The 12600-nt window shown below is 44.2% G+C and overlaps 1 protein-coding gene across 1 annotated transcript in view; it reads right to left on the bottom strand.

The window, feature by feature from the left end:
* The window catches only part of JADE3 (jade family PHD finger 3), a 39447-nt gene extending 30302 nt beyond the window's left edge, over positions 1–9145 (bottom strand). Inside the window, exon 1 of the mRNA XM_035114259.2 lies at positions 8770–9145. The gene's annotated coding sequence lies outside the window, so the exon portion shown is untranslated. The remainder of the gene's footprint in view (positions 1–8769) is intronic.
* Positions 9146–12600: the final 3455 nt, after the last annotated feature.

The raw sequence follows: 12600 nt of genomic DNA, 5'->3' as shown, positions 1-12600 counted from the left end.
CATTGCTGTTGGCGGCAGGGGGACAGGAACGGAGGAGGAGAAAGCGCTGCTTTCTCCTCCTCCGTTCCTCTCCCGCAGCCGCCGACAGCAAGGAGACCTCCCAGGGTTCGGAGAAGCGCTTGCGCAGCGCTTCTCCGAACCCTGGGACCTGTCATTGCTGTTGGCGGCAGGGGGACAGGAACGGAGGAGGAGAAAGCGCTGCTTTCTCCTCCTCCGTTCCTCTCCCGCAGCCGCCGACAGCAAGGAGACCTCCCAGGGTTCGGAGAAGCGCTTGCGCAGCGCTTCTCCGAACCCTGGGACCTGTCATTGCTGTCGGCGGCAGGGGGACAGGAACGGAGGAGGAGAAAGCGCTGCTTTCTCCTCCTCCGTTCCTCTCCCGCAGCCGCCGACAGCAAGGAGACCTCCCAGGGTTCGGAGAAGCGCTTGCGCAGCGCTTCTCCGAACCCTGGGACCTGTCATTGCTGTCGGCGGCAGGGGGACAGGAACGGAGGAGGAGAAAGCGCTGCTTTCTCCTCCTCCGTTCCTCTCCCGCAGCCGCCGACAGCAAGGAGACCTCCCAGGGTTCGGAGAAGCGCTTGCGCAGCGCTTCTCCGAACCCTGGGACCTGTCCTTGCTGTCGGCGGCAGGGGGACAGGAACGGAGGAGCGCTTTCTCCTCCTTCCTTCCTCTCCCCCAGCCGCCGACAGGAAGGACGCGTGCACTCTCTCCCCCCCCACCTCCAACCGCCGCTCCTCTCACGGGCCAGGGAGGGTTGTGAGGAGGCCTTCGCCGGCCTCCACCCTCGCTTCCCTGACGTGCCCTGCAGTGAGGCAGTGTCCGGCGGGAGCGGCGGTTGGAGGAGGCAGAGGGGGGGGGGAGAGTGCGCGCGCGCAGTCTCTGCTGTCCAATCCCTGTATCCCTGGGGCACATGCGCAGTACCCCAGGGACACACGGGACAGCTTGGACGCAGGGACAGCTTGGACATTATTATATAGGATTACAAATCTGATCCTCAAAAGGATCTTGTGCACTTTTAGAACTGCAGTTACGAAACACAAGGATGATATAATATCCACACAGTCTGATCAAATGAATCCACTTGGGATTATCTATTTCTACACTCAAAATCACTTAACATGTATGAGATGCTTCGTTTCTACCAAAAATTAAGAAAAATTGGGATACAAATATTGAAATGAAATTGAATGAGCCTGTATCCTTGTTCTGGTGTTATGCCTGAACGGGGAATAAACACAAGTATAATGTGTGGAGCCGTGTACTCCATACCCTGTACATCCCACCTATGACTTTCTCATGTCAAGTCTCAATTCACACTAAATCAAAGGTCAGTTTTAAAACTCCCAAGAATGCAAATTACAAAGATACTTCTAATATCCAAGAACACCTTTTTTTTTAAAAAAAAGGGCAGTTATTCTCCTCTCTCTACTTGACAAACTTCAATATTCTTTCAATGATCTCAAAGATCAAAGCTTGACTGACAATGCTGCAGTAGATTTACCATCTATGGATTTTCGTATGAGGCAAAACTTACTAACAGGGAGTCATTCATGGTTGTAAAAGAGGCTACTTTTCTAACTTTCTTTCTGGTTGTTTCTTCAAAGTGCATACTGATTGTGAAGACTGAAGTACAGTCTCAAATTAAATTAGCAACTGTGTGAAATGTGCATTTAATAATAATACTAAATTGGAAATCTAATAGCTAAAATTGTTTTTCATTAATTTCAGTACCTTGTGGAAGACATTAACTATAATGTGAGGGCCATTTAGACCCAAGGCAATTTGAACATGCAAAATTCATAAGAAAATGTAGCACCAAGAGTGGCTCACCATAATATTACATTTACACAGCAAATTTAAATATCTATTTTGCCATTTTTAGGACTACAGAAATAGCTGGGGTTTCTGGGGTTTTTTTATTTAAATATTTTTAAAGACATGAAATGTAAGCAAATGGTAGGTTTTGTGTATTACATCCCCCACTCCCAAGTATTCAAGCCTGCAGTTTGATTGAAGGCACAAACCTCTGGAATGAGCAGAAGGGCGAGAGAACAAGGGCTTTCATCCTGAAGCTCTCTGTTGTGGGCCAGAAGCCACCATGCAAAGCAATTAACCAGTTAAGAACAATGGATGCTTATCAAGGTGGTAGGCAATCTGGTAGGAAATTCTAAAACATCATTTATCCAATATGAAATGTTCATCTGATTTTGTGGGGAAATAGCCCCCCCCCCTTAAAATTCACTGGACTTCTAGAACTGCCACTCAGAATTTCAGATCATTCTGCAATTTTTAAAAAGAATTATTTCTTCAATTTGTGCCACATGCCGACAAAAGTTACAGATGCCAATCTGTAACTTCCAAGTACAGTATTTAAGCCTACAGTTTGATTGAAGGCACAAGACTCTCGAATGTTTTTACAACCACACACCCTGCTTGCTATGTTTCAAAACTGCAACAACAGGCACAAATAAACCAACCTTCACGGTACTATCAAGACTATCCATTTTATTCTGTTTCCAGAATATACTAATTTGTCGCTAAAGAATTCAAGTTAATAGCTCATCTCTATATATATTATTTACCAAAATTGTTCCTACTTCGTTGCTTAAATACTTGACAATGTTTACATTTCCCTTTACAATAATTCTGTCTTTTCATTACCCACTTCCATTCAGTCATTTGCTAGAAAGGAACGCTTCTGTATTAACTTCCTTCCGGACTATAGCAAGTAGCACTGTTCTTTACTTCCATACCACATTTGAGACACCCCCTCAGTGAATAGCTGCCCTGTCTGCCTGTGGGAAAAGTGGCGAAGAATGACCAACGGCAGCAAAATGATCGTCTTTAATTCTTGTCTGTTTCACTTTCTAGAAAGTCATTTTCAATCTGATCCATTGGTAGCCTTTCTGCCAACAAACAAAAAACACTGCAGGGGAAAACTCCAGCACAAATGATGGCAGGGTGTGTGGAAAAAAACTGTACCAGTTTAGAACCATTTCAAATAATAATGCACATTAGTTATATAGACAAAGGGCAGAGCTTGGGGAAATGAATTTAGAAAATAGGAATAAAGGGCTTCTGCAATACATATTCTCTTCAAAATCCCAAATATAATACACATCTTGCCTTACCAAAAAGAGGAAATCTGAAATACAGCATTTGTGAACAGGCAAGACTTTCCTTTTTTAGAAGTTCATTTCCTAAATCTTCAAAGGTTAAGGACTACAAAAAGCAGTTTATGGATTCTGTGGAGGCGACACTTTCCAGCTGTGTTTGGATACAGCACTAAACCCCATTTTAACACTATGTGAATGAGTCTCACACATGGCTGTGAAGAGATAAGAAGCATATGCTTCCATTTTCAGATAACAGTATGTATATATTTTCACCAGTATCTTAAAAGAAATAAACTGCAATATATAAATTCAGTACCATCAACTCTTGATATAAGCCTGATCAGCTGAGTAATCTTTCAACTATCACAGGATTTTGATTGATCTCAAACTTGGGACAACACATAACATTAATAACACTAAATCACTATGAAGCTTTCCCCAATTTGAATGAAAAATTGTATAACAAGCAGGAAAAAAAATAGGGCCAAGATTAGGAGAAATAACTAAGGATAGATGAACTTAGTGCACTAGAAATTGTAACTGTCTCGCTATTTATAGAAACTATTGGTGTTATTGTGGCCAAATATACTTTTCCAAAGAGATCCTATAATATTTTTGCACAAGTGTATTGGAAAGTGCAATTGCAGAACATGTTGTGCACATCATGCGTCCTGTCCTGCAACATCATGCACCATTCTTGGCTAGTTTCGTTTGTTCCTGGGGTTTTTTTTTCCTTCTTCCTTTTTTACAGTTGGAATGGCTCTTAAAAGAGTAGCTGCGGCTGCTGGCAGCAGCCAGCACAGGAGGAGGAAGTGGTAGAGCAGCAAGTGTTGTGGTGGAGGAAATTGGAATCCTTCCTACACAGCTATCTGTAAATAAGTCCCATTGCACTCAACGGAGTTTGCTTCTGAGCATGCAATCCTGCATAGGAAGGATTACACTGAAACAAGTATGTAAGAGAGACATGTGACTTTTTTACCAGAAAAAAATGTATCTCATGACCCTTTTTTGAAATATTATTCCAAATAGTTACCGTACTGAAAGAGTAAAATAATTTGGCACACATATATTGCGAATTGAAAATGGGATTCTGTCACTTCCTTTAGCAAGTAAAAGGTTACTGCAATCAACCTGAGCATTAGCAGAAATAGCAACCATTTATACTAGCGATTCTGAATTCATATGCACACCAACTACAAATTAACTTGCAATCAGCCTTGGTATGAATGGCAAGAATTATATAGTTTGCACATTTTCTGACCTACCCGATCTGACCTCCAAACCTACCAATTGTGAGTTATAGTGGTATTACTAGAAATAACTGATGCAAACTGTCAACTGCTGGGGAAACAAAAATAAAAGAATTCAATGGTTAATTACTGTGGTTACTAATATCCCTAGACCTGAAAAATTTATTGAACTATTACTCATCAGTTACTTTGATTCTGGTATTATAGTATGTTCAGGCATCTTTCTTCCTGTAGAATAAAGACGTACAAGCACTATGCCTTCATGTCAGTTCTAGTTGTATACACATATGAAACATTTCTTCCCTTCCTTTTGCTAGATCAAAATATAACCTGAAAAGTACTCACGTGGGTTCTTTTTACATGCTCAATATGTCCCAGTGCCATCCCGCCCAGAGTGGCTGGGGGAACCCGGCCAGATGGGCGGGGTATAAATAATAAATTATTATTATTATTATTATCCCACAACATCTTAAACACTGAAATTAGATCACTGAAACATAAAGCTCACTTTCCCCCTAAGAGAAGGGTCAAATATTTAGAGGAAGGAAGAATGAACTACAGTAAGAGGCAGTGGATTGATTAGCAATCATACATAAATACTGGAGGCACATTTGACTCCTTTCAATAAAAAAATGAAGACCCAGCAGGCACATTCTGTTTCTCAGCTCTCCTCCAAGATGCTGTTATGGTGTAATTGTTTCATTTTCAGATTTCATTAGAAAGTAGGGCAATGTAGGGAACTGTTTTAGAATTGCTACATTTGAAACTAAGCCAGTCTGTTTACCATATGAAATTTAACAAAAGCAAAACAGTTCACCATTCTAGAACAGGGTTTCCCGAACCTGGGTCTCCAACTGTTTTTGGACTACAACTGCCATCATCCTTAGCTAGCAGCACCAGTGGTCAGGGATGATGGTAAACAGGCAAACTCCTGCCTCCAAAGTTGCATTTTGTTTTCCAAAATCTTTCCGAAGTGCTTGAAAACTGCAAACACCAACCTGAAGCCAAACCCACTTCCCTAGGCAAGGCCTAACAATCTGCCGGCCAGCGGTCTAGTTGTTTTTCATCCACAGCTAACTATCCAACCTTCAGCCTGGATTTAAAATAACACTTAAAATATTTGTTGCTGTAAAACACCTATGTCCTTTGAAAGGACTATTGATTTTGAAAATATAGAAGACGGGAAATACATAGAAATACAGAAAAATATAGAAGACCTTTCACTGAGTCAGACCATTGGTTAATCTAGCTCAGTACTGATTAGACCAGCCTTTCTCAACCTTGGGTCCTCAGATGTTGTTGGACTACAACTCCCATCATCCTTGAACACTGGGCCCTGCTAGCTAGGGAAAATGGGAGCTGTAGTCCAACTTCATCTGAGGAACCAAGAATGAGACATGCTTGTCTAGACTGACTGGCAGTGGCTCTCCAAGGTTTCAGACAAGGAACCTTTTTGCAGCCATACTAGGAGATGCCAGAAATTGAACCTACCGTAGGACCTTCTGCGCAGAAGCAGATGTCTCTACCACTAAGCTATGGCCCTTCTCCTCATGTATCACTTGTAAAAAAAATTAGGCCCAATTGGAGACATTCTTCCTATTCCACTTCTTTAATTCAGTAAGAGTTTCACAAATGTGAAGAAGAGAACACGTGGAGAAAATCCAATTTTCTTTCCAAGGAAGAAAATTTATCACGGGAATCTTTAAAGCTATTACTATTCTGCATTATCAAATTCCAGTTCAATTGTAGCCAGTGATGTGTGGCAGAAAAGGCCTCCAACCTTCAGCTAGCTGAAACAAGGTGTTTTCATTTTTAATTTAATTTTAATACAGTCGTACCTTGGTTTTTGAACAGCTTAGTTCCCAAAGGTTTTGGCTCCTGAACGCCACAAACCCGGAAGTGACTGTTCCGGTTTGCAAACTGTTTTTGGAAGCCGGGTGTCCGATAGGGCTTCCGATTGGCTGCAGGAGCTTCATGCAGCCAATCAGAAACCGTCCTTGGGTTTTCAAATGTTTTGGAAGTAGAAGGGACTTCTGGAATGGATTCCGTTCAACTTCAAAGGTATGACTGTACATTGATTTCCCAAAGTGTTAATATGTTTTTATGTCTCTGCATGCCACACTGCATCCCTGAAGACACTTGTTCAGAATTAAGAGCCACTGGTGTCAAAGGGACAAAGTTATGAGCACAATATGGAAAGCTGCAGCAAAAGTGAAATTTTAAGCTGCTCTCCTATCTCATCCCCACTCCCAGCTGGAATTTCTCCTGTTTAAATAATCCTCTTTCAACACCACCTGCCATACCTCAGAATGTGGTAGCATTACAAAAAGAGCCTTCTGATGACAACCTCAGTGATCAGGTAGACTGGTACAGCGAAGACTGTCCAAAAATATGTCAGGTTCCATCCAAGCTGCATAGAATTTTAATAAACTGATATTCTGAACTGAGTTTGGAAAGAGACCTGAAGCCAGTGGAGTTATTTCAACACAAGTGAGATGTAATCATAATACCTGGTCCCAGTTAGCAGCTTGGTGACAGGATTCTGAAGTAGTTTCCAAAACATTTTGAAAGGCGGCTTCACATAGCAGGCATGGAAGTAGTCCAGACAGGATGTTACCAGAACGTGAGTAGCATTATGATCAATGTTACCGTAGATCAAGCAGCTAATTAATGCAAACAGTGCTCCACTAGGTGAGCTGTAGGTACAATCTAATTATTACCATCAGGAATATAAAGACCAAGAATATAAAAACCAATTGAACCCAGAAAGTCGCTTGCTAGCTTCTATATTCTCCATGAAAAGCTTTACTCAATCAACTATGCCTTTAACTAATTATAGTGCATTCCTATACATATCTACTAAGAAATTTCAGAGTTTGATGAGACTTATTCTCAGAAAAGTGTATACAGAATTACAACCACGTTAGTAGGGCAACTTTAAATGGTGAAGGCACTCTTGCAAATGTTGGTTCTGGTATGATACTGTAATAGGGGATGAAAATAAGCATACTAAATATGATTTGATCAATGAATGATAGGTTTTGCATTTTAAAATTTCTATTAAACTAAAAAAATTAACTGATTGGATGACAACCCACCCCAAGTTGTGCTTTATCCAAAGTTAAACTCGCACAAATACTAGTCTCTTCAACACCTGTTGGAATAGTTTCCTGGACGAGTTATTATGAACTTCACTGCAGGATTTGCATCTTGTACTAGAAGGCAATCAAACTGCAGTGAACAAATCCTGATCAGCCAAACATTTTCAGCTGCATAAATGTGAAGCATACAACACTTCCATGGCTTATCTAGAAAAACCTGAGACCTACGTTTACAAATATTACACCCACCAATTAAGGTGCAATCCTACGCAAGCATACATTATGTTCAGTGGGACTTCCTCCACAATAAACATACTACAGGATTGCAATGTCATTTGAAGAAGCCTGTGACATGTGTTCTCCAAAACATTTACGGTAGATCTACTCAGTGCATTTTTTACAGGGGTACACAGAACTGGCACCTCTTTTTGCTGTTGTTAAAAAGCCTGGCACTTACTGCAACAACTTCATGGTGAGTACCGGCACCATTTTTTTTTCTAGGAAAAAAAGCACTGGATCTACTGAGGGACTGAGCAGCACACCCCAGATCATTAGGTGTGAGGTCACTAACTGCCATCCGGATTGGAGATAGCAATAGATCTGACCATAAAGTGAAACTTTTCAGAACAAAGGATGTTCCACTTTACATACAGAGGAGAAATACTGCCTGGAAAACGCCCACAACCACGGAATCCTTCTGATCACTTACCACGTGAAGACAAAAAACACACAAACCCAAAACTCAGTCAGGGTTTTCTTTTTCTTTCTTTTTTTTGCAGGGGGGAGAGAAAGGTTAACTTATGGACCCGACCCATTCGCAACCACATGGCTGGACACTACACATACACAAACCACGCGCGCACAAACACGTGTCGCGACGCGTAAACATCTACCTGAGTCGGCGCTAGGGCTGCTGCCGCCGCCGCCGCCGCCCCTCTTCCTCGCTCACCTCTTGCACGCCCAGCCCCCTTCCCGCCCCGCCAGCGTGACTCGAGCCCCGAGGCCTTGGCGCCAAACGCCGCCTGCACCCGGGGAGGAGGAGGGGGGCGCGCGCAACGCGGCGGCGGGGATGGGCGAAAATGGGGAAGAAGCGCCACCCAACAACGCACGGCCTAGGGCCGGCCCGGGCCGCCACCTTTCTCCTTTCTCCCCCAGCCCACCTAGGCCGCACCGGCGAGCAACCCCGAAGCCTCCCCGGGAGAGGAGACCACCTGTTTTTAAAAAAATAAAATGAACGCTGCTCTCCCCTCTCCGACCCCACAAGGCAACGTTGCGCCACGGGCGGCACTGCGCCCCACGACTCACCTTGTGGCTCTGGAGCGGGCGGCGCCGGTAGCAGCGTTTGCGCACCCCGAGACTCCCCAGCTCAGGGGCCAAGGCTGCCGCTGCTACTTCACGCCGTCCATCTCTTCGTCTTCTTCCCCACTCCCCTCCCCGGTTCCTCTTCGGCCGCGGCGCCGTTCCCGTTCCCTGCCTGCCTCGGCCTGGGCACTCCTTGGCTACGGGCCGGCCCCGCGCTCCGGCATGTCGCTTGGCCAAGCCTGTCGCCGCGAGCGCCACCCGCTGCCCCCCCCCCTGTCGCTTGTAGGGGCGAGCAGGCCCTGTGCCCTTGTAGTCTTCCTCTTGGCAGGCCAGGCGGCGGCACAAGAGCCCTATTGTATTGTTGACACTGCCGATTCTGCTTGCTGCTGGAGCTGCCGCCGCCTCGCAGGCTCCTCCTCTTCCCCTTCCCTTCCTTCTCCCACCCTGTGCCAGCTCTTCTTAGCAGAGATCGGCCGGTGGGGCCGCTGCTGCTTGCTGCTTCGCCACCTGCAAGTGCAACCCTCCACCACCACCCCCAAACTAGATTTCTTCCTCTTCGTCGTCCTGGGCAATCCGAGCCTTCCTTTGTCAATTCGCAAAAACCTCAGGAGGGACTTGGTGCCAAGGAGACGGACTAAGGACTTGCAGCAGCAGCGCGCGCTCTGCCATCGCGCGTCCCCCGCCCCTCCCATCTTAAAAGAGTCTTTACTTTTTACGATGAAAGCAAGGATGCCCGCTGTTCTCGAGGCTCAACCATCCAGGGGTAATTTTCCTATGGCGAGTCTAGTTTATACGTCCCTCCGCCGGAGAAGTTGAAAGATGAAAATGCTTGCTCCAAGCGGACGACGAGGAGGAAGGCAACCTCACCCTTTAAGTCATGCATGGCTACTTGGGGAAGAAACAGGGACTTTGTTCCCTCTTTTTGCCCACAATAGCAGCGTTTTAAATACAGTGGTACCTCAGGTTAAGTACTTAATTGGTTCTGGAAGTCCGTACTTAACCTGAAGCATATTTAACCTGAAGCGAACTTTCCCATTGAAAGTAATGGAAAGTGGATTAATCCGTTCCAGACGGGTCCGCGGAGTACTTAAATTGAAAGTACTCAACCTGAAGCGTACTTAACCCGAGGTATGACTGCAGTATAGAATCCTAAAAGGCACATGGAAGAGTCAAAACAAGAACAGCTTCATACCGGTAGTTCTTTTATTGTGTAGTTTGCAGAGATTGTGAAACTTCTGAGGAAGCTAGAATAGTATCAGGTTTTTAATGTTTGACTTTTGCTATGGTTTTATATGCACTATACACCGCTCAGATTGGTAGGGGAGACCCAGCCAGATGGGTGGGGTATAAAATAAAATAATAATAATAATAATAAGCAAGTAAGAACAGTCTGGTGGCATAAGTAGCCCAGCAGGAACTAGAGCACCTTTCAGGACCACAGCTTCACAGCCTCCCATTCTCTGCTAGTAAGCATTAAGGAAATGGATGCTTTTGAGCTGCTGAATCATGTCCAGTCACTTGTGTAAATGGAGACTCCCCCATGCGTGAAAGAACGGCCAAAGGTAACATGAAGTGAGGAAGTGGTCTGAGAACTACTAAAACTTGCAGCTAATTTTGATAAAACAGCACATATAACTGAAATTCAAACACATGGAGATGAAAGTGACCTGGGATGATGGTCAAATTGAGAGGCACTACTCGAAACAAAATGATAGCCTGATGCAGCATGCCAACTCTGAAATACCACAGTAGTACAAATAAAAAACAAGGGAGAGAAAAAAATCAACTTTGCCTCTATCAAGTACAGAAGTGTGATCATAATAGCTGTAAGAAATAGGGTGCTGAGAAAAATGAAATTAGCAGATCAAGGTATATACACACTGCTGCAGATACACAGGTATCCACACTGCCAGCTTTTAATAAAATTTAAAAAAATTGTTATAGTAGGTGAGAGCTGGGTTCCAGTCCCCACATGAAAAAATGTTTCACAGTGGCCAACTGGATGCCTACGGAAAGCCCACAATCAGAACCTTTGTGCTACAGTGCCTTCCCTACGTGATTCCCAGAAACTGGCAGTCAAAGGCATCCAAAAATGGAGTGATGACATGAATTGGTTGAAACCTCCTTCAAGCCATCCTTTGACGATGCAGCTTGCAGTCTATAGGGATCAGCTCCAGTTGGCAGCTCCTGAGTGAAGCTGTTCCCATTGGTGTTTACATTTGGCAACAAACTCTGAAGCTTTTAAAGCAATAATTGGCTCCCAGGTGTTCCTTTGAACTATGCCTTTACCTATCCAGCACCTCAGATGTGAGGCAGTGAGCATGTCTGAGGCAAAACAGTCTCACAAGCCAAATTAAGAACGCTGGCAGACCTAATCTGACCTATGGGCTGCAGATTCCCCATGTCTACTTCACCTTTTTTTGAGCTAAAGCCTGCTACTGTACCTAACCTAAACAATTCACTTAAAAGAGAATGTAATGGAGCTCTGACCACTGATGAACCACAATTCTCCACTGATGAACTCATTGTGTAAGCCAGGGGTCAGCAAACATTTTCAGCAGGGGGCCGGTTCACTGTCCCTCAGACCTTGTGGAGACCGGACTATATTTTGAGGGGTGTGTGAACAAATTCCTATGCCCCACAAATAACCCAGAGATGTATTTTAAATAAAAGGACACATTCTACTCATGTAAAAACACACTGATTCCCAGACCGTCCGCGGGCCAGATTTAGAAGGCGATTGGGCTAGATCCGGCCCCCGGGCTTTAGTTTGCCTACCCATGCTGTAAGCTGTTAGACACTTACGCAGTAACATAGATCCCAAACTTCCACCTTACAACAAATGATCTTGGAAAGTGTGTTGGCCATCTTTACCCCTGACCAACTACAAAGCTAGCCAACCACAAAGCTTTATATTTGACACATACTGCTGTTGGGCTGAAGTTTTGAATAGTTTCACACAAAGTAAAATGATTGAGGCCTGGCTTTGTGTAAAAGGGCTCTAATGCAGACGTTTCCCCTGGATGAAGACTATGTTGATACAGTGAATATATTCTCACTTTAATGCATACAAATCTCACAAGTGGCTGCTAGGTGTGAAAGTTTGCAGGCTACTTAACTACACATTTCTTTGACTCCAATTTAAGAAAGGGGGGATTGCCCAGAGTTGTTGAGCTTTTTGGGGGAAGGGTTGCCCAGAGTTGTTGAGCTTTTTTGGGGGGCACATACCTGATGAGCTTTTTTTGGGGGGGTGCCAAAAATCACTCACCAGACTGACAATCGCACACATCACAAAAAACACTAAGTGTCTGCCCGATCGCCACCAGCAGCCGCAACGGAAGCCAATCCGCAGCAGACCTTGCCACAGCCACCAATCAACAACCCAATGGACACAGCAGCAGCCAATCCAAAGAAGCCCTTGCCCCTGACACCAATCACCCACCCAATCACCATTGACAGCCTCCTGCTTGCGGCTGCAACCATAACCCCTCTGCACTAATCATGTATAAGACGAGCTCCGATTTTGAACGTTTCATAGTAAAAAAAACAAAAAACCCCTCGTCTTATATATGGAAAAGACCTATATACATAAAGACCTATCCAGCTGACTTCTTACAGCTTAATATTATTATACAGTGCTTGTAGTATTTGAGGTGCTGAGTGCTTGGCAACGTTACCTCAAAAAAAAAGGAAGAAAAAAAAGCTATATTCCATTGACCTCCTTTATGCTAGATAAAAATCAAAGTGCAAACTGAAAAGAGAAACGTACTTTAAAGCTAACTGAAATAATATCATTTTTGTAGTTCTCGAACCTTGAAAAGGTTATATATGCTT

The sequence above is a fragment of the Zootoca vivipara genome, chromosome 4 (genome assembly GCF_963506605.1).
Source record: "Zootoca vivipara chromosome 4, rZooViv1.1, whole genome shotgun sequence".
Taxonomy (NCBI): domain Eukaryota; kingdom Metazoa; phylum Chordata; class Lepidosauria; order Squamata; family Lacertidae; genus Zootoca; species Zootoca vivipara.
Note: the sequence above shows the minus strand (reverse complement) of the source record. Positions and strands in the feature narration are given on the sequence as shown.